The 22864-nt window shown below is 46.3% G+C and overlaps 1 long non-coding RNA gene across 1 annotated transcript; it reads right to left on the bottom strand.

Annotated features, from left to right (window-relative positions):
• Positions 1 to 7118: 7118 nt before the first annotated feature.
• On the bottom strand, positions 7119 to 21981 carry LOC147737414 (uncharacterized). The gene is made up of 3 exons (XR_015299322.1): positions 21847 to 21981; positions 19189 to 19308; positions 7119 to 7204 (listed from the first exon to the last, which is right to left on the bottom strand). It is a non-coding gene; the product is annotated as an uncharacterized LOC147737414 (long non-coding RNA).
• Positions 21982 to 22864: the final 883 nt, after the last annotated feature.

The following is a 22864-nucleotide window of genomic DNA, read 5'->3' as shown; positions in this document are numbered from 1 at the left end:
TGTATAGCGAGCCTAAGGTTGCTAAACCTGGGTCAGCCCGTGTGCTGGTGGTACCCCAGCGCTTCAGAGCCTTCCTACTGGGGCTGGCTCATGATGTGCCATTTGGGGCAGGACAAGACCTTTGAGAGGCTTGTCACCCACTTTCATTGGCACCAAATGCGCAAGAGTTCAGACACTCATTGCAGGGACCTGTCAGACTTGCCAGGCAAGTGGAAAGAGTGGAAGGAAGCAGAAGGCTCCTCTCCAGCCATTCCCTGGGGTCAGTACCCCCTTTGAGCGGGTGGGGATTGACATTGTGGGGCCACTGGACCCCAAGACAGCCATAGGCAACATGTACATCCTGGTCTTGGTGGACCATGCCACCCGGTACCTGGAAGCCATACCTCTGAGGACAGTGACGGCCCCCGTGGTGAGACAAGCACTGATGGGAATTTTCTCATGAGTAGGATTCCCTCAAGAGGTTGTGTCTGACCGGGGAACCAACTTCATTTCTAAGTACATGAAGTCCCTGTGGCAGGAATGTGGGGTAACCTACAAGTTCACCACTCCTTACCACCCCCAAGGAAACGGGTTGGTTGAAAGGTTCAACCGAACCCTGAAGGGCATGATAATGGGTCTTGAGGAACCCATGAGGCGTAAGTGGGATGTCCTCGTACCATGCCTGTTGTTTGCGTACCGGGAGGTGCCACAGAAATCTCTAGGGTTCAGTCCTTTTGAGACAGAAGTACTGTAACGGGGTTCCTGGGTGCACCTTCCCCAATTAGCAGTTTAGAACCACCGTCCTCCGTATCAGTCTGAGCAACACTCTGGCTATCTGGGATCTGTGGAAAATGTAACTTTGACATTTTTCGTTTAGCAAATCGTCTTATCCTTTTTTGTTTCTTCTTCCTATTTTCCACTTTGCAGTTTGTTGCAAGCCCTCCCCTCTTCCCTGCTTTCGTTCCCAAGTTCGCCAAAGAGTTTGAAGGTTGGGCCTGTGGGGCAGGTGGAGTTGGGGCCTCCCCCTTTGTCCCTCCCCCACCTTTTTGCCCAACGTAACCCTCGATTTTCTCTCCTTTCTCAGTGGCTCCACTGGCCCCCCTTTTCCCCTTCATGAACAAAGGATAAAGTTTTAGTGGGACATGTCCCAAAGGAAGGCCCACTGCAGCTTCCTCAAAGAGTGGGCTTAAACAAAGCTCTTCATTCTCAAGATTACAGGAAGATTCAATTTGGGACATTGAGAAGAGAGGTGTACCTGCTTGAACAGACACATCTCTCTGCTCTACACGGGGAACAAGTAAAAGGGGACTAACATCAGTTCGTTCGTCCAATCGCACGGGTATAATAGAGGGGGGAATAATGGTGCCCAATTTATTTACTTTTTGTACTTCAAACAACATTACGGAAATCATTTCAAGCATATGATCTGAACTAAAAACAGATTTCTCCAATAAAGACAAAATAGAACTTAAAAGTCTTTCAATGCAGACAAAGTATTCCGAAAACATACCATCCCTCTCATTACCCAGCTTTGGTTGTGAGCAAGGCAAAAATACATCATGAACATCATGAGCATCATTGACGGGCTCCACAGAATTACCATTCAGGGGACTTGTACTACAATATAATAGGGGCAAAAATAGGGGGGAGGGGGGAGTTTACAATGCAAGTGTTCTTCTCCTTTGGACTGCTCATTGAATACCCGTTCTTCACAGGGCTCTCCACAGGGTGTACGTTGATGGCTCCCCACTCCCTTGTTTGAGCTTCAATGTCAATGTCTGGGAGTGTAAAGTCTTCCCTTAAATTGGGTTTTTCACAAAATGAAGCCTTTTCCACCATTACAACAATAGCCTTCCCGGCATCCTCCCGAATTCCTCCAACACACCCATGTGCACCCTCTTCACTGAGCACCTTGCCGATGTTACCCTCCATAGGGGCAACATATGCACCCGCGTTCTTACTGGACGATTTTTTCCTGCTCAATGAAGTGGATTGCTGATTCTGCTGGTTAAGAGGATGATCCGAGCTCATGACTACGAGCAAAGCAACGTCCAATGCAACAAGTATACTAACAGCAGGAAACTCCATTTCTGATGGATTCGAAGGGATATAAAGGCTATGTTGTGACTGTTGGGACCGTTGGATTGAATGATTACCACATGGGCCAGGACCCAAATTTGTCCTTGAAGATATGTCCGGTAAGGCAGGCCTAACAGCCACCCCAGCATGTACACGTTGTGGGTTGGGACGTGTCCGCATCGTACCCCACACTGGGAAGCATTGGAATCTGAGCTTACGGGCATCCTGGGTTGGGAGGTGCCACACAAGCCCCTAAATCTACTCCTGGGGGTTATGGACGGCCTAGACGGATCAAGGGCAGACATGCTCCTCCTGGGTACTGCCATCATAGTAGCCAAACGGGATATCGCTACACCTTGACCAACTCATAAGATCTGAACATACATTGTGCAGATGTGACGGTTTGTTATTCGTCCCTGAGGCGAAGCAGCTATCAATAGATCATGAACAAGGGCGGCCTGACTAAGGTCTCGGCTTGGGAACAAGAATGCTTTTTGCTATAAATAAACAAGCATTTCTGGTTTGGGGCAGAGGAGCACTTGTGTCATTGCAAGGTCACTCCATACCAAAACCTTAACCCAGCTGCTTGCCAATCACTCTGCGAGGAGGGATGTCCAACCTGTGAGCAAGACGGGTGTCAGCTAACCCCTGTAGCAAACAATGGGATAGAGGATAAGGAGTACCATGCCATCCCTTCATATATTTCTCCCCTCCTGTATTCACAGTCCCCTTTTACCAGTTGGCCGCTTTGCTGTCAGCAAGAAGTGGAGAGAGGGGAGAGGGGAATCGGATGGCGGCCACTTTAAGCCAGAGCTGAGGACGGATGTCAGAGGATATATGCTTCAAGAAGGTTGGAAGCGCGTCGGGTTAGTCAGTAGTTGGTCCAGCTACACGCAGCACGGGAACGCGAGGCGGAGAAACCACGAGTGTGGGGAGTGAGGCCATATAGCCAGGACCTGTCCCCAAAAGAAGTCGACGGAAGAACCAATGGATGTCGGTTGTATACCCAAAACCATCCTATATACAGAAGAAATGGGTTCTGGCTTCTACGCAAGTCTCACACTCAATGGAAAAAACGTGAAGCCTTATTGGATTCGGGTTGTAGGCAGGCCGTCGTACAGAGCACACTGGTGAAAGACTTTCAGATCTACCCGGAGAAAAAGACACCCATCTGCTGCGTTCATGGAGACATCAGAACATATCCAATAGCCAAAATCCCCATCAAGTTACCCAATGTCAGTACTCTACTGGTTAGAGTGGGATTATTGGACAACCTACACAAACAACTCATTTTGGGCACAGACAATCCAGAATACATCTTGTTGCTCAAAAGCACACCGAGGGAGACTTCTACACCCCCTTGTATGCTGCTCACACAAGCCCCCTGGCTTTCGGACCGGTCATTTCAGTATGCTCAATTCCAAGACCCCACCCTCCAGAATGCCTGACAACAAGAGAATAACCCAGTGATACCGTCCTCATTTCCCTTATTCATCATCAAAAACAATTTACTACCGGATAGGAAAACAAGACGTTCCCCCACAGTTAGTGGTTCCCCAGAGATTTCCCGATCAAATATAATTTTTTGCCCATTCATACCTGCTAGTAGGTCACAGTGGGCCTGCAAAAACAAACCAGACTGTGTTGAGATATTTTTATTGGCCAGGGATATTTGCCAATGTAGATAAATACTGCAGGGAGTGTGAAATATGTCAGAAGAAGAACCCCTATAAACTCCCTCTACCAAGAATCCCTTACAACCTCTACCAATCGTCAATAACGCTTTTGAGAGGATAAGTATGGATTTAGTGGGTCCTCTTCCAAAATCAAAAAAAGGATATATCTATATACTGGTTATTGTTGATTACGCAACTCGATACCCAGAAGTATTTCCCCTATGAACACCAAGCACGAAAATTATCAGTGAAAAGTTACTAGAAAGGTTTTCGAGGGTAGGATTACCTGAGAGATTTTGACAGACCAGGGAACCCCCTTTGTTTCTCGTTTAATGAAACAAGTCTGTAAAACCTTGAATATTACCCAAATAAGAACATCGGCCTATTACCCTCAGACAGATGGTCTGTGCCAGCGATATAATGCCACCTTAAAGCAAACCATGAAGAAAATGCTAACACCGAAGGGAAAGAATGGGACATGTTGTTGCCCCTCGCCCTCTTTGTTTTTAGAAGCCAGGTTTAGAGAAGCTTGGGTTGTTCTCCCTTTGAACATCTTTACGGGAGACAGCCACAAACCTTGCTAGAAATGACAAGAGAAGCGTGGGAACAAGAGAAACAAGAAGACACGCAAAACCTTCTAGAATACACCCAAAGCCTAAGAAACAGCATACAGAAACCGTGAGATTTTGCTCACGACAACCTAGAAAAAACTCAAAGAAGTCAGCAGATGTCTTAGAATAAAGGAAAGTGGTGGCAACAGTTACAGGTCCATGACTGAGTGCTCCTACTCCTACCTTCCTCTATACCCCATAAACGGGCAGAATGGAAGGGACCATTTGAAGTTGTTTAAAGGATAGGCCTTACTACTTCCCCTTTATGCCTTTCCTCAACTAAAACCCAGGTATACTACATAAATCTGCTAAGGAAATGGTTGGGACCCCTCCCCAAAGACACCCATTACGTGTTGTCTGACTCAAAACCCATTCATTCAACAGTGACTCAATTGCCCATAAACAAACATCTAACAGAGGAACAAAGAGTGTCTCTTCAGGCCCTCTTAGAGTCCTTCTCCTCCATTTTTTCCGACCTCCCGGGAAAAACAACAATAGTCGAGCATGCAATTGTTACCCCACCAAACAAAGCAATAAAACAACGCCCCTACAGAATACCAGCCACTAGGAGGGACTTAGTTGCTGCCGAAATAGAGAGCATGTTACAGCTAGGAGTCATAAAACCTTCCAGCAGTAACTGGTCGCCCCCCCTTGTCATAGTTCAGAAACTGGATGGTTCCATCCGTTTTTGTATAGACTTCCGAGCAGTCAATGCCATCTCAGAATTTGACTCATACCCATTACCAAGAGTCTATGAGCTAATCGTGAAATTAGGCGTAGCCCGATATATAACCACACTCGATCTTACAAAAGGCTATTGGCAGGTACCACTTAAACAGGAAGAGCAAGAAAAAAACGCCTTTCGCACCCCTAATGGGTTATACGAGTTTACTGTACTGCCTATTCAGTTACATGGAGCACCGGCAATGTTCTAAAGACTTATGAACAAAGTTCTTTCCCAACAGCAAGAGTACTCCTTAACCTACATAGACGATATCATAATATTTAGCCCTAACTGGGAACAACATCTCGTCCATTGTGGGAAGGTATTCCAAGCACTTAGGACTGCAGGGCCCCACATGAACTTCAAAAAGTCCAGGATAGGATTCACCAAAGTCAAATATTTGAGCTATCTATTGGGGGATGTGGCTATCGCTCCCCAACAAGAGAAAGTTAGAGCAGTCTTAGACACCCCCTTCCCTACCACCAAAAAAGGCATTAGATCCCTTTTGGGCTTACTAGGCTACCACCGCCGGATTATATCCAATTATTCTGAAATAGCAGCACCACTAACCGACCTACTGAAGAAAGAGAAAAGGAACAAAGACCTGGTAAATCCCCCACAAGCCGCCAGAAAGGCATTCCACGAGCTCAAGCGAGCCTTAACGTCCAGTCCTATCCTTATTTTACACAATTTGAGGGAACCCTTTATCCTACAAACAGATGCCTCGGAAGTAGGTCTGGGGGCCGTTCTTTCCCAACACACAAAAGGAGGCCTTGAGCGTCCGGTCCTCTTTATCAGCCATAAATTATTTCCAAGGGAGAAGAAATATTCTACGGTTGAGAAAGAGTGCTTAGCTATAAAATGGAGAAGTTACACTATTATCTGGAGGGATCTCCTCTTGTCCTGTATACTGATCACGCCCCCCTCTTAACAAAGGGAATAATCCCAGTGTCCTCAGGTGGTTAAAAATAAAAATAAAAAAATCTGTATTTGTAAAGCACAAACTACTCACCCTTACGGGTCTCGAGGCGATGGGGGCCGTCGTGGAAATTAAGTGAGCTATTGCCCAGAGTCACATGGTGCTGAGCTGCCACATAACATAACATAACATAACATAGCTGAGCTGCCACCGGAGCCCGGGATGGATCTGTGAACCCTGTGCTCCGAAGTCAGCTGCCCTGGCCGCTGCACCACATCTCTTTACCATGAGATGGCATTGACTACTCATTTGAGGTTCGTCATAGAAAATGGTCTGATAACGGCAATGCTGGCTTTCTTTCACACATCCCTCATTTCCACGAACGGGAAACGCCTGGGGGTGGGGTGTGTCAGGTAGCCCCTGTGGTAGACGATGGGATAGAGGATAAGGAGTTCCATGCCATCCCTTCATATATTTCTCCCCTCCTATATTCACAGTCCCCTTTTACCAGTTGACCGCCTTGCTGTCATCAAGAAGTGGAGAGAGGGGAACCGGCAGGCGGCCCCTTTAAGCCGGAGCTGAGGACGGACATCAGAGGATACACGCTTCAAGAAGGTGGGGGGGAGCGCGTCAGGTTGGTCAGTAGTTGGTCCAGCTACACACAGCACGGGAATGCAAGGCGGAGAAACCAGCGGGGGAAGACCAGAAAGACGGAGATTATCTAACAGCCTTCTTCCGAGAGAGAAAACCTGAGCCCAGGGGAGGTCACAGCTTGTCAGCGAGCGGAACACCCGAACCTGGCAGAGGAGGGAAAGTTGAAACGGAAGGAGACCAGACTTCAGTGAAGGACGCGGAGTCACCACACCACCGCCCCGGAGGGACGTGGCTCTTCCAAGTGCATGGGCGTCTATGGGGCTTTTGGAAAGGGGCTGAGTCAAAGAGGGACGAGAGGGGAGGCTGAGGGGTGAAAGGGACCCAGGGAAAAGGAAATAGGTGAGATGTAAAAGAAAGACAAGAGCAGTAATCATCGGCTACTCTTTTTCTTTTGGTTGCTCCAACCTCTACCCCTTCCCTTCACATTTATGCATAGCTATTATTTATCCCTCACATCCTCCCTTGATTAAACCATACAGCAAAAACACTTACCTGAGTGTTTTCCTTCTGTCCGAGAGACTACAGCGGCCGAGGCTCACCTAAGGGACTGAAGAGGAAGACCCTGTGGGAAAGAAGAATATAACAGAGAATCAATCATTGTGATTTCCTGTAATACTAATACAAAGTGCATACCAAGAAATTATTTAATGCAGTGAGCTCCTTCTTGACCGACTCTTCTACAACGGGGAGCTACATACTTTCCCTACAGGGAATGGGAGACAGACACACAGAGACCAACGGACACACACACGGGAAAGCATAGTAGGAAAATGCTATATACAGTTTTTATATGCTTGCATATGTACATTGTTTTAGAAAGATGGTGGAACTATTGATTTTGTTCAATGTGCTTATTTTGCTAATTAGTTTTATCTGCTTCTATTATCATTGCAGCACATACATTCTATACAAGAATTACAATGGTTCAATAAATAATAAAAATGCTAATATTATATTATTTTAATTTGATATCGCCCAAGAATTACCCCTAAGCAGAAACTACTTTAAGGAGAAATTTAGGATTAGTATGTAGAACCACTCTATCTTTGTGAAGTTGAAAGAAAGGCTCTTGTATAGTTAATACCTGAAGTTCATCAACTCTCCTTAGTGAGGTTATCATTATGGGGAAAGCAACTTTCCATGATAGGAATTGTAACTGACATTTGTGCATTGATTCAAAAGGCGGGCCCATTAGCCTTGGAAGAACTATGTTTAAGTTCCACTCTGGAGCAGGGGGAACACTTGGCGGTATAGCCCTTTTTAATCCTTCCATGAAGGCTTTAATCACTGGTACTCTGAAGAGAGATAGGTGTTGTCTATTTTGCAAGTATGCAGCTACGACTCCCAGGTGTAAACAAATGGATGTGTAAGTTAATCTACATTGCTGTAAATGCAACAGATAACAAATGATGTTCTGCACAAACGCATCAAGATAATTGATATTGTTGTTGTTACAATAGGAAACAAAACGTTTCCATTTGCTGCATAACATGCTCTAGTAGTAGGCTTTCTAGCTTCCTTGAGAATATTCATACAGTCTGGTTGTAGTTGTAAATAACCAAACTCTATGACTTCAGGAGCCAAATCGCCAGGTTGAGTTCTCTGGGAATTGGATGTCTGCTTTCTCCATGGCTCTGAGTAAGGAGACTAGATGTGAGATGTAGCTTTTGATGTGGAACCACTGAGAGTTCTAAGGTTGAGAGTACCAACGTTGACGAGAACATGTGGGGGCTATCAAGATCAGTGAGGGACATTTGTCTGAGCTTCCGAACTAAAAATGGAATTAGCAGGGGAGGCGGAAAAGCGTAAGCAAATGTCCCTGACCAAATCGTCAAGCGGGGGCTGAGAAAAAAGGGGGGGTCCCAAAACGCGTTTTCTCCATGTTAATTTCCATAGGAAATTTTACGACAAGCTACAGACCGAACTGCTGAACGGAATTACCCGAAATTTGGCAAAAATGTAGAGCTTGGTTCAGAACGCAAACTTTTTTTAAATGGTGTAAATCCGTTCAGTAGTTATTGAGAAAATCAAAAAATAAGAGTAAAAAAATCAATTTCCCATAGGAAAATTTGTGCAAGGCTACAGCCGAAACTACTGAATGGAATTACCCCAAATTTGGCAAAAAGGTAGTGCTTAGGTCAGAAAGCAACCTTTTTAGGTCTCACCTGAGCCAGCGCATGCCCTGCACTGGTGAAACTTTTAGTAAGTGGGCTTCAGAAAATTCTACCACTGTTGCCTAGAGCTTGCGGTTAAGCGCTCGGGCGCGCGCTCACGAGCAGAGGAGCGACCTGGCTTTTCTCTCTCCTCATGGGTCATCAGCTACGAGAGCATTCTTTCCCATTCCTGAAGATGATAGCTTCCTTTTCATTTGCCTATATATCCCTACCTCTCTTCTACCCATCTACCTCTACTTCTACTCTACCTCTCTTCTACCCCTCTACCTCTCTTCTATCTGTCTACTTCTACACTACCTCTCCACCTCTCTTCATCCCTCTACCTCTCTTCGATCCCGCTACCTCTCCTCTATCCCTCTACCTCTCTTCTACCCCTCTACCTCTACTCTACCTCTCTTCTACCCCTCTACCTCTCTTCTATCCCTCTATCTCTCTTCTATCCCTCTACCCCTCTACCTCTCTTCTACTCTTCTATCCCTCTACCTCTCTTCTAGCCCTCTACCTTTCCTCTACTCCTCTATCTCTCCTCTACACTTCTACCTCTACTCTACCTCTCTTCTACCCCTCTACCTCTCTTCTACCCCTCTAACCCACTTCTACCTCTCTAACACTCTTCTACCCCTCTACACCTCTACTACCCCTCTACCCATCTAATACCCCTCTTCTTCCCCTCTACACCTCTTGTACCCCTGTACTACCCCTCTACCCTACTATCCCTCTAACATGCTATCCCTCTATTACCCCTCTACCTCTCTTCTACCCCTCTTCCTCTACTCTACCTCTTTTCTACCCCTCTACCTCTCTTCTACCCTCTACATGTACTCTACCTATATTCTACCCCTCTACCTCTTTTCTACCCTTCTACCTCTCTTCTACCCCTCTACATGTACTCTACCTCTCTTCTACCTCTCTACCTCTCTTCTACCCCTCTACTCCTACTCTACCTCTCTTCTACCCCTCTTCTACCCCTCTACCCCTCTTCTATCCTTCTACCCATCTACCCCTCTACCTCTCTTCTACCCCTCTACCTCTACTCTACCTCTCTATCCCTCGACCTCTCTTCTACCCTTCTACCCCTCTACCCCTCTTATACCCCTCTACACCGCTACCCTTTTTCTACCCCTCTAATACCCTTCTTCTACCCCCTTCTACTCCTCTACCCCCCTTCTACAGCTCTACCCCTCTTCTACCCCGCTAACCCTCCAATAACCCTCCACCCCTTTTCTACTCTTCTACCTCTCCTATACCCCTCTACTACCCCTCTTCTACCTCTACACTACCTCTCTTCTACCCCTCAACCTCTACTCTACCTCTCTTGTACCATTCTACCTCTCTTCTACCCCTCTACCTCTCTTCTATCCCTCTACCTCTACTCTATCTCTCTTCTAACCCTCTACCCCTCTTCTAACCCTCTACCCCTCTTCTACCCCTCTACCCCTCTTCTACCCCTCTACCTCTCTTCTACCCCTCTACCCTTCTCCTACCCCTCTACTATACCTCAACCCCTTAACTACCCCTTTACTACCGCTCTCCTACCACTCTACCGCTCCACTACCCCTCTTCTACCACTCTACCCCTTTTCTACCCCTCTACCCCTCCTCTACCACTCTACTAGCCCTCTACCCCACTACTACCCCTCATCTACCCCTCTAGTACCCCCCACTACCCCTCTACTATCCCGCAACCCCTCTACTACTGCTCTACAATGCTCTACTACCCCTCTACCTCTCTTCTACCCCTCTACCCTCTACTACCCCTCTTCTATCCCTCTACTCCTCTTATACCCCTCTACTACACCTCAACCCCTTACCACCCATCTACCACTGCTCGCCTACCCCTCTACTACCTCTCTTCTACCGCTCTACCCCTTTTCTACCCTTGCACCCCTCTTCTACCCCTGTACCCCTCTTCTACCCCTCTACTACCCCTCTTTTACCCCTCTTCTACCCCACTACCTCTCTTCTACCACACTACCTCTCTTCTACCCCTCTACCTCTACTCTACCTCTCTTCTACCCCTCTACCTCTCTTCTACACCTCTACCTCTCTTCTACCCCTCTACCTCTCTTCTACCTCTCTACCCCTCTTCTACCCCCTACACCGCTACACCTCTACCCTTCTACCACCGCTCAAACCTACTACCCCTGTAACCTACTACCCCTCTACCTCTCTTCTACCCCTCTTATCTCTTTTACCCCTCTACCTCTATTCTACCTCTCTTCTACCACTCTACCTATCTTCTACCCCTCTACCTCTCTTCTATCCCTCTACCTGTCTTCTATCCCTCAACATCTCTTCTACTCTTCTACCACTCTACCTTTTTTCTACCCCTCTACCACCCCTCTTCCCATCTACTACCCCTCTTCTAACCTTCTACCCCTCTACTACCCCTCTACTACCCTTCTACCTCTCTACCATCCCTCTTCTACCCCTCTACCCCTCCTCTACACCTACCCTTCTTTTACCCCTCTACTTCTCTTGTACCCCTCTACTTCTCTCCTACCCCTCTTCTACCCCACTACCTCTCTTCTACCACACTACCTCTCTTCTACCCCTCTACGTCTACTCTACCTCTCTTCTACCCCTCTACCTCTTTTCTACGCCTCTACCTCTCTTCTACCCTTCTACCTCTCTTCTGCCCCTCTACCTCTCTTCTACCCCTCTTCTATACCTCTACCCCTCTTCTACACCTCTACACCTCTTCTACCCCTCTACAACCGCTCTATCCCTCTACTATCCCTCTACTACCCCTCTACCCCTCTTCTAACCCTCTACACCTCTTACCTTTCTTCTACCCTTCTATTACCCCTCTACTACCCCTCTACCTCTCTACTACCCTTCAACTCCTCTTCTACCTGATTCTATTAGGGCCCAGAACCATTTTATTTAGTGATGTCCATCTGCACACTTTCCTGCATCTTGTAGTAAATTGAATATTGACAAACAGAAGTGTTATTTCCAGAAACAGTGAGTTCTGCAGCTTGTCTGTGTATCTTTGATCTGCACCTCACTGACTCCTCACATTCCTCTCGAGAGAAGATCCTGCCTCTTACTCATTAGTGAGGTTTCAGTAACTGTTTCTATCATGTGTTCATGTTTCATTGACTTGTATTAAGAGAAAAGTGTGTAAAAATACATTGTGTAGCATTAGCATTATATACTCAAATTGCTTTAGGGTGGATGCTCTCGTCCATTGCAAAGATAATTGTCACTTGTTAGTTTGCTGGGCCTTTTTCTATTTTTGCATTAAATGTATTCAATGTAATCTGCCTGTTACTAAATGACTGACTTGAATTGCATCTTGCTGATGTGAGCTGCGGAATTGCTCGGTGTATTGTGTCTGCCATGATTTTGTTCCTCAATAAAGGTTTTTGAAAACTTAAAAAAAAAAGAAAAAAATATTTTTTTCCATTAAATGTATGATAGATTTGTTGGCCTCCCAGTGTGCTGTGTTTTATTTTACATATCACAAGAGATGACGAGGAAAATGACAGTCCAATATACACATTCTTCATATAAATCAACTCACAGTATACTGTTCTGGAGGTTAAGCCCCACAGACATTATCTCTAACTGAACGCAGGCACTCTAGGAAGCATGTGCTTTTCAAACCAGTTGCCCTCTGATGCGGCACTATTGGATAAGTCAAAATGTCCTGAATTTTAGGAGGGTTACCGTATCTAGTGCACTCTGTTAGACAGTGCTCACCTGTGGTAGTAAGATGGTAATAGGCACCTTATCACCTATGCACGGTGCAGGGCTTTGAGTTACAGAGCTCCTCACGCTGTGGAGAAGATTAGGTCCTATTTACCCATTTTCCCATATTTGGTCATGATGAAATGCCAACAGATTGCTACATGACTACACAGGGCATGAACAAAGTTGACCTGAAGTATATACCCCAGCTTACCAGCAGGTCCATAGGTTATTGACACTTTCACACAGTGATAGGGGCCATTAGTTCCTCATTTTCTCTGCCACTGTTTTTAATCTCAACATGGACCAGGAAGATCACATGAACTATATTGCAGCAACTGGCCGATAGTTGATCTTATATTCATACTTTCACCAATCTCACATCTTATGACACAACATCCTCTGTCCTACTATGCTCATCCCGAGTACTTAATAAAAGATCTCCGACAAAGTGTCCTCTTGTGGTGCCCGCCAGGCATTGTAGCGCCGGCCTGGTGAGGAGTATAGCCCATTGATGAAGCATGTCACCTTCAGGTGAGTGAACGCAATTGTCTTAAAAACACATGCTTCCTAGGGTGTCTGCGTTCAGTTACAGATAATGTCTCTGGGACTGAACCTCTGGAACAGTATACTGTGATTTGATTGCCCCTCTGACCTACCGGTCATTTCCGCCTGCCCAGTGACCTGCTTGTTGCTGCCTTCTTTGACGGACTTCGCCCCATCCACATTGCGGAGCGCTGGACTGTCGGGACTCCAGTTCCCAGGAGGCAGCGCGCTCTCACGACATTTCCATCGGGCCAACGAGGATAAATTAGCGTCGGGGCTCCTGCGGCGCAGGACAAGGGCGGGCCCGTCAAAGGCCGGAGGAGGCCGGGTAGCGCCACCCCCCTTGAGTCTGAAACAGGACACCTCCCATAGGGACGGACGCTAGACCCAGAGTGGCAGTAAGTAAACGGCCGGATACACATTGTGGACACGTCCTCCAGTGAATGAGTGGAAGTAATAGCTGATTACATCAGTTTTAGCAGTTAGGGAGGCAGCGCCTTGTGCTTTGTGGACTCCATTTAATTTTTAGTGCCTTTCGTACTGTATGTAACGTAGGACATGACCATAGTTCTATAGCACATCTGTGCTGTAACCGGTGGGAGTATCGAACACCGCTCAGTAAGCGGAAGGTGATTCCTGGGGTAGGGGCGGGGTTAAGGGGACCCTTGATGCATTTCTTCAAAGGGCAGAATCACTATTAGTCCACGAAATTCAGCTTACAGAAAAAAGATTGTCGCTAGATACACTGCTCGAACATAAGCGATCATCAATGGGCCCCATAGCAAGGTCTAAAACACCAAGTAAAAGTATCCTCCAAGGTCCATCAAAGCAGGATAGTGGCAGCATCACTAGTGCTATGGCTCATGTTCCCCATATGACACAGGAGGGTAGCTCACTTATGTACCCTGATGACCCACTTATAACGGATTCTGACCCTGACCGGTCTCACATTAGTATTGAAGAGGTGGAGAAGAATTCCAGCACGTCCACTCCAGTGATTGACAGGCCAGAACAAGGGCCATCAGAGTTGGTAGCCTCTAGGGCCAACTCAGGTATTGGAACCATAGTAAGGGGGGTGGAGAAGTGATCACAAGATTAAAAGGTGCAATAAAAGACACATCTACTACGCAGTTGGTATCACCTCTAGCTGACACAAAGACCCGGGGCACACGATCGGGGGGAGGGGGCCGATTGTTTCAAAGCCAAAATCAAAACAGAAGGGTGCCGTAAAGATCAGCAGAGTGAACACTGCCGTGGGACCCATTTATAGCACGCAATGTTCAAACTGTGGGAAGATGGGGAGCGTACAAGGAATGGAAGATCTATTAAGGTCAAACTTAGAGCTCCTTTTTTCCACCCATTTGGGACCGGTGCGCGAGAGAATTAAGGTTATTGAGGAAAAACTATCTCGGCTATGCGATCAGGGGAATAGTGTGCCAGGTAGAATTAGGGGACCGGAGATGGGGGGAGCAGAAGCCACATCATACTCAAAGCCCACAACTAGTTATGAGGGTCAAGGAGGGGGGCACCGCGAAGGCGGGCAGTTGGGCAAAGACAGTGAGGGCACCAACAAGGGTGCCTTGGTGGGTAAAACGAACGGGACTACCCTGAGCATAAACAGAATGGGGTCATCTAATACGGTTTGTCCTGACACAGCCCAGAGGGGCTCGGAGGGAAGAAGGGCAATAGTTAGTGATGAGGAGTTAACAATAGCGGACGCTGTGCAGAGCACTAGGGGTTTACCGACATTGGATCTCCCCCCACCCTCAAGCCCCTACACAGTGGCCCTTGTAGGGGTTCCTACTAACGGGGTGAGAGGGAGGAATCCCCGCGCACTCTAATTAACAAGACAGCACGTTGGCAAGTCAAAAACACGGCTTTCAATATCACACAACACAGACATATTCTGATGGCAAGGAGGGTAGCTTGAATCGGAAGTAGCAGAAAGAGCTTTGCAGGAGATTGTGTGATTTTGAATTTCAGATATTCAGAGTTAGTCAATGAGCTCCTCCATAGTCAATCCAGGGGTCAATACCAAGGGGATGGAGGGTCCAGTATCAGACGGCTCCCCTTGGCTTCTTTCTATAGGGATATGGCCCGTAGGAATATGCAAGGTGACCATAGGAGGAATAGGATTGCATCAGACGGCGGGGACCAGCTAGTTTCACTCATTAACCGATTTGCACCTCTTGACTGTGCTTCAGCCCTAAATGAAATAGATTGACTGGTGGGGGGGTTGAAAGACGAGAATAGCGCGAGTGGGGAGGGGTCACCCATAATAGGAGACAATGAAGGTCCAGGGAGCACACAGTCAGATGATTCCAATGTCAATGTGAGAGTTATAGAGCCCGGTGGGAGAAATGTGGAGAAAGATGCAGGGAATTTGGGTGAAGTTCCTGTAATGCCCACTAACCCTACAACTGTCACGGCAGGCAGTCAAATAGTGGGAGAGATTAAGATCATATCCTGGAATGTAGCGGGCTTAGCCTCAAAAATCAAAACTGGCTAACGTATATTAAGAAACATCAAATAATCCTCCTGCAAGAAACATGGGAGGTACATAGTAACACCCAGGCAATAAAAGGCTACAAAATGTTTTTCGTCCCAGCACGTAAGTCAGCGCCGGGGAGGGCAAAGGGGGGGTCTGACTATTTATGTCGATCTCAGACTCTCAGCAAGGTGGAGTGAACTTAGACGGGCTTCGGACTGCACACGGGGACTCACATATCGTAAAAAGGGTTTTAATGTAACTGTTGTAAATTTCTATAATGCCATTACTCCAGGACAAACTCTCCAAAGCCTAAATGAATTAGGGGCTTGGCTGGCAGGCATGGAGGAGCAAGGGGCACTGTGCTCCCAGCTAGTATTAGCAGGGGATTTCAATTGTCACCCATGCCCCTTCCTAAGAATAAATGAGGGGAACTGGTCGGCTTGCCCGACTGTAGAGGGGTGGCACCTGAATCACACACGGGAAGGAGGAGCGCTGAATAAGATCCTGGGCAGGCATGCCCTAACATATACCATGGATTTGATTGGTGGGGAGGGCAATAGCACGGTCACCCCTACTTTCAAAGGCAGGGTGAAGGGCACTATAATTGATTTTATTTTCGTTACACCCATGTTAAAGTGTCAGGTTACAAAGTTTGAGATAGAGGTTAGCATTTTCAGCGACCATAACCCGCTTCTCCTGTGCATCAGAGATCCAAATGCGGAACTTCTATCACAACGTAGGGGGGTCAGAGGTTTGGTTAAAGCCACTGACCATGGTAGGGGACTAAGGTGGGTCAACAAGGACAGTGAGGCATTTTACAGAATCTTACTGACACAGGCCGAGTCCAATGTTTGGAAGTGTTTGGACTTGGAGGTTGAGGGGGCAGACCTGATCAAGGCATTTGAGGGAGCGGCCAAACAAATAGATGGCTTACTTAGGGGCAGGAAGATCAACATGGAACACAGTGCACCAAGGTGGTTAGATCATGACTGCACCCTCGCCTTGAGGGATCTGAAATCGGCTCTGAAATGCGTACCTAGGGACAGAGGGAAGGTATCAAGCTGCAGGGCTAGATACAATAAAACACTAAGATGCCGCAGACCCGTATTGCAGAACCAGGCATGGGAAAACTTGAGAGAAGCGGCCAAGACAAAGGACTCGGCTGCTTTTTGGAGAGTTGTTAAAGAACCATGCTTTCAGGATTCAAATTAACCCAAGCTGGCCTGCCACATCCTCCCAGAAACCTGGCTTGAGCATTACAAGGGCCTGTATAACCATGGTAGCATTGAGAACTGGAAAGTGTGAACCCACCCCAGATTACCTTTTCCTTGGGAGAAATAAAGGCGGGGATTGAGGGGCTAACCCGTAATAAGGCGCCAGGACCTGATGGGATTCCACCAGATCTCCTCTTAAGCCAGAAAGAACTCTGGGTGCCCATACTCACCAGAGTAATAAATACCGCAGTGCAAACAATGATGCCAATATCCTGGTCTACGGCCACAATAGTCCCCATATTTAATAAAGGGGACAGAAATAGCCCTCAATGCTATCGGCCTATTTCATTAATTGATGTTACCGTGAAAGTGCTATGTAGGGCCATTCTTAACCGATTGATTGATTGGGCGGAGTAACATAAGATCATTACGGATACCCAGTATGGGTTTAGGTACGGCCACTCCACCACAGATCAATGGCTTAATTTATATCTCCTGGCAGCCAAGTACACCGTAGCCAGTGAGGGGACGGTGTACATGGCTTTCATGGACCTCAGCGCGGCATTTAATCGAGTAAATCGGAAGAAATTGTGGGGACTATTGGGGGCCTTGGGAGTTGACCCTGGTCTGGTAAATATATTACGGACACTGCATCAGAATACTTCTGCCCAGGTCAGATATGATAAGGAGGGAAAAGTCACAGACCACGTCCCATGCTCAAGGGGAGTGAGGCGGGGATGTATTTTGGCCCCCTTCCTCTTTACTTTATATATAAATGGTTTGACCCAGGCGCTGGTAGCTCTAGGGGTGGACTGCCCGCAGATAGGTAGGAGAGGGATACCGTTGTTACTGTATGCAGATGACGCGGTACTCTTGGCCCGCACTGCGCGTGGACTGCAGCGCCTCATAGATGGCTTTGTCCATTTTATGGATAGCTTAGATTTGTCTCCGAACCTCACCAAATCAAATGTTATGGAGGTAGGGAAAGGACCATCCAGCAAAACTAAGTATACAATAGGCACACAGGGACTGGAAAAGGTCAAGTCATTTTCATATCTGGGGATTGTGTTCGACAGTCGCCTTAGTTTTAAAACCCTTGTGGAGGAGCAATGCAATAAACTAATTAACTCAACAGGGGCAACTATGAATTTTGCAAAGAGGCGAGGCCAATGGGCTCCGGAACAAATCCTGAACCTCTACAGTTATGTAAGCTGTGCCAAAGTTTTATATGGGAGTGAGGCCTGGGGCTTTATAGACCCGCTTAAGTTACAAATAGAAGGAAACAAATATTGGAGGCGGGTACTGAAAGTCCCACAAAGCATTTCCTCCTACATGGTTCATGAGGAATTGGGTATAACCCATCTGTGCGATAGGCTGCAATGGAAGCCCCTCGCATGCTGGATTGAGGTATAGACAAACCCAGAGGAGGCGTTAAGTCAACAAATAATATCAGACTGCATTGCGCGGGCACGAGGTTACAATATTCCTTGGATTAGACACATCAAGGAAAACCTGTTACCCATGGGTTTTGTTGAATATTTTACCCACCCGACCAAATTTCTATCTAAGGATAAGGGCCGTATTAAGTCCGAATTTTTAAACAGAGCCAAGTCAAATAGGGAAGCAAGAGAGCTGACTAAGCCATCAGTAAGAACTCATCAGTTAACAAAGTTGTGCCTGGTCATGGAACCTTATTTGTGTCTTATTTACAATCCTCAAAACAGATTTCTCATGACTCGTTTCAGGCTAGATTTGTTACACCATACTTTGGCGGTTCCAGCAGGGTATACAAAGCATTTGGAGAGTAAGGGCTCCTGTGGCTGCGACCAACGGTCTCCACAGGATACGCTCCATTTGGTCCTAGCATGCCCATTTTACGCTTACCCTAGGCGACTATTTTTAAAAGGTATTTTAAGGAAGGCCAAGTTCAAACAAGTTAAGGTGGTCCTACTGTTTCTGAAATTGTCAGTAGAACCTTTAACGCTTTTCTGTGTAGTAAATTTTCTAAGATTAGCGATGAAACTCAGAACCAGTAGAGGGGAGGAATAATGGTCCTGTGTGTTCAATATTTGCTCTGATTTGCACTATACTATGGATGAAACATTTTTAACCGGGTACCTCCTTGTCATTTCTATAAGATGATCCCCGTGCCAAATCATTTATATTTTATGTATTGTTGTTAAACAGGTTTTTAGTATGGTTTTTATAATGTATGAGATATTGTTTTTTAACACTGTACTTTTATGGTATTGCTTTATGCCGAATAAAGTATATTTTGAATTGAATTGATTGTGTTTTATTTTAACGAATGTACATAGCAGATATTGGTGCTTGCTTGTTTCACAAAAATGATCGGATACCTGCCTCGGAGCGCACTTCTTACAGACGAGTATGGGGTTATCATGTTGCTGATACAAGCTCCTTACCTGTGTGAGTTATCGGGAATGATGCAGGGGGCAGACCCAAACCAGCCACACATGGAGATCAATGACAAATACTGAAGAATTAACTGAGCTTCCAAGCTGGTGACCATTACTTAATTGACCCTGAAAATAAAAGACACATTTTTAGTATCCTGGTGACTCATGACCATAAAAAACAAAGATTATAAATTCAATGTTGTGTCAAATACTTAAAAAATGGAACTGGATGTGCTGAATCCGATGTTGTCCTAGGTCATGCGTGACACCTTACACCAATATTGCTTATTGGACTTGTAGTTTTGTTTTCCTCATTAAAAGGATGGGCTCTAAAGTCCCAGTGTTCTAAGCGATGTTGGTTAAAATCAGAGGCCTGAAGGAGGGTGAAGCATGACATGGCTCTGCTTAGCAGTGAGATGAATGACAGTTCCCCAGCCTTTCCATTCTTTGGCAGATAGAGGTTCGTTGGCTGTTCATATTTTTTTGCAACGACAAAGAAACTTTTATTGTAGCTTCTGTCAACTGAAGAGATAAAACCCCTGGGCATGTTTAATTAACTACTGACAAACATGAACAATCAAGAACATGAGTTTCTGGAAAACTATCAAGCACCCAATCAGAATCAGCTGCCCTTCACACCCAGGAATTCTTGAGGTTTGGCTTTGGAGAGGATGAATTGCACGTGGTATAAGCAGTGGCGGTTGGTGCATAGGAGCGAATGGGGCATTGCCCCACTAGCCCCGGGAGTCGGGACGGGGAGGAAGACAAGAGAGACACGTACCACATGCATGCAATGCAGCAGCGTCAAATCAATGAACTGCTCACTGCCCCGTGTGTCGCAAATTAAATTCAGTCGTCAGTCTGACTCTGACTGTTTTGTATTTTTTCGTCAAGGGATGGACGATGACGAGGGCACAGCAGGTCAGAGACCTCCTGCGCATGTGCTGGCCGGGGCGAGGAATATTGCTCGCCCCGGAAGCACATGCGGAAAGAGTGATGTCACTATGAAGGGAGTGGCGTAATAAAGGGGAACAAAAGGGGGTGGTGATGGACGGAGCATCTGAACCAATCAAACACTCAAACCCAGTCAACAGATCTGGGTTTAATCCATCACCGTTCTTTAGCCCACTCTGCCACCCCAGTTCAGACATAGCCATATGCAAATCAGTCTGACCCTGTGCCTCATGGGAACAGTCCAGCCCGAACTGCCAAGCCATGCCTTCCCTGGACCAGAAACAAGCTTCCTAGGACCGGTTTCTGGCATTTCAGCTGAACAAAGCGGTCCATCGCCACCCTCTTTTGTACCGCTTTGTTCGCCATAAGTTGTCAGGTTTGCTCGCAGGTGAATCCCTTGCTCACTTTGCCACTGGATTCCAGCAAACCTGGCTGAAGACGGCTGAAATGCCTGATACCGGTCCTAGGAAGCTTGTATCTGGAGCGGAGACACCCGCGAGCAGCAGGTTAACAGCAGCAGCATGTGCGCACTTCTCTTCTGCTGCATTGTTTTCCTGCCCCGAGGAAAGGGATGGCTTACTTAATTAAACTACAGTAGATGAAGCTTCATTTTGCATACGTTATGCCACTTGATTAGTAAAAGAAAGAAATGAAATACCGCTATTCCAAATGTTGGCAGGTGTAGCTGTGACGTTAAATAGGAGCTGTGTTGATGTGTATGACTGTTTTTGTATCAATACATCTGTCTCCCATTCCATGTTTGCATTGAGTAAAAGACAGCCTGTTTCTGCTTACCAATCTATGTACAAGCATTTGTAATGCAATAGGTCTCGCAATTACACGAGTTTAAGCTATTGGTATTGTAAATGACAATGCCTTTTATTTATGTTTTAAAAACGAGTGAAAAATAAAAGGCATTGTTATTTGTAATGTCAATAGCTCAAACTTGTGTAAATGCGAGACCTATTGCATTGCAAATGATTGTTTTGTAAAAGCGCCCCATACTGCTCTTTCACTTTAATGCCGACCCACCCCTTTCTTTGGAGACGGCTCGTCTGAGAAAAGGGGCCCGGCCAACATTAAAGTTACTGCGCTGCATGGGCGTTTTTACAAACAGGCATTTGCAATGCAATAGGTGTCGCATTTACAAAACTCTGGTAAATGCGAGACCTATTGCATTGCAAATGCTAGTTTCAATTTACCATGAGCAATATCGACCTTTTTAAAACAAACTCTTTTCCATGTGCACCTTTTGCATTTTCGTGCTAAAGCAATACATATATTTTTGATAAAACAAAGAGGGTGGCACATAACTCAGCAGGCCACAGGTTGGTCATCTAGACTCAAATGTGCAAATGGCAGGTCAATACACATGTCCAGCGCTTACAAATCCAAGGGCGTGAACACACATCTTTCTCTGGGTTGGGGCAATGCACCAGTGAGAAAAGACCAGGTAGAATGTACTACTTTTCACAGTTCTCCCATTAGAATCTAAATAATGTTGATAACTATGCAGTGTAAGCATCTTGTAGAGTTAAGCACTTAAAGGAAATAGGCCCCAGAGCTGTGAACACTTCACAACTAATGTGCTTGCACCATTTGCTTTGTGGAAACATCGAGCTGTAAGAAATAACACTAGAATCAGTTCCTATTGTAAACATTGTGTTACATTGAGCAGAAAATGAGAAGACCGAATGCACTCAACTATACCTCGAACAAGAAGCCAGGGGCTTTGAAATTCCGTTTAACTGTATCCACTCTTCAAACACCCGCCATGGGGCCCCCTGAGCAACCAGAAACTTAGACACCTTCCTTGTCCCAGACCCACCTGGACACCCAGGGAGCTGTCAATAGCGCCTGTGACAAACAACCTATCAGCGCGGGTTAGAGGCTTGGCATGAACTGCGCATGCGCTGGACACAGACACATCCGAAGATTGCCTTTTGATTAACAACTGCGCATGCGCGGGGAACTTACACTACGTTCTAACTGCGCCGCACCCGAGCGAGGGTTACTGGGGAGGGGGGGTCTTAAACAACTGCGCATGCGCGGCGGTCAGATACTGCTCGTGGGCCTAGTATTAACAGCTGCGCATGCGCGGAGAATTGACACTGCTTTCAGGCCTTATATTAACAGTTGCGCATGCGCGGAGATTTGACAGCGCTTTCAGGCCTTATATTAACAGCTGCGCATGCGCGGAGGACAGATAACGTCCCCTGCATCGGAGCACGAGAAGTCATCGAATGAAGTGCATTGGAAGAAATAAATATCAGACATTCCTATATTTTGAACAACGAGAAGCTCTAAACATATTTTGAAATAATGGGAAACTACTGAAAGGAAAGGTCACTAACCTACAACCTCTTTCTAATATAACTACATTTTTAAACTAATGGCGGCAAAGAGGACACCTGAGAAGGAAGTTTGATGGGGCTGAGAGACACTTGCTTAGCTTGACAAGACCTCACTCGTGGATCAACACTGTGCAGCAGAGGCCAGTGCGTCAAGAAATATAGACGGGCCAGTTACTCTGAATCACTTTTGCAAATGTGGGCTCTGTACAATTATACAAATCTCAATCTCAGCTGCACAGAGAGTGTTATTATTGGGGCAGAAAAGAATGATGCTTCATTTCAACCGCGCTATTCTAAAACACAGACTCTTATTTCCTCTGCAAACTGCGTAATAATTAATTGCCCGTCAATTGTCAAGGTACGAAATTGTGGCT

The sequence above is a fragment of the Lissotriton vulgaris genome, chromosome 1_1 (genome assembly GCF_964263255.1).
Source record: "Lissotriton vulgaris chromosome 1_1, aLisVul1.2, whole genome shotgun sequence".
Lineage (NCBI taxonomy): Eukaryota > Metazoa > Chordata > Amphibia > Caudata > Salamandridae > Lissotriton > Lissotriton vulgaris.
The sequence above is the reverse complement of the archived record's forward strand: the minus strand, read 5'-3'. Positions and strand labels throughout refer to the sequence as shown.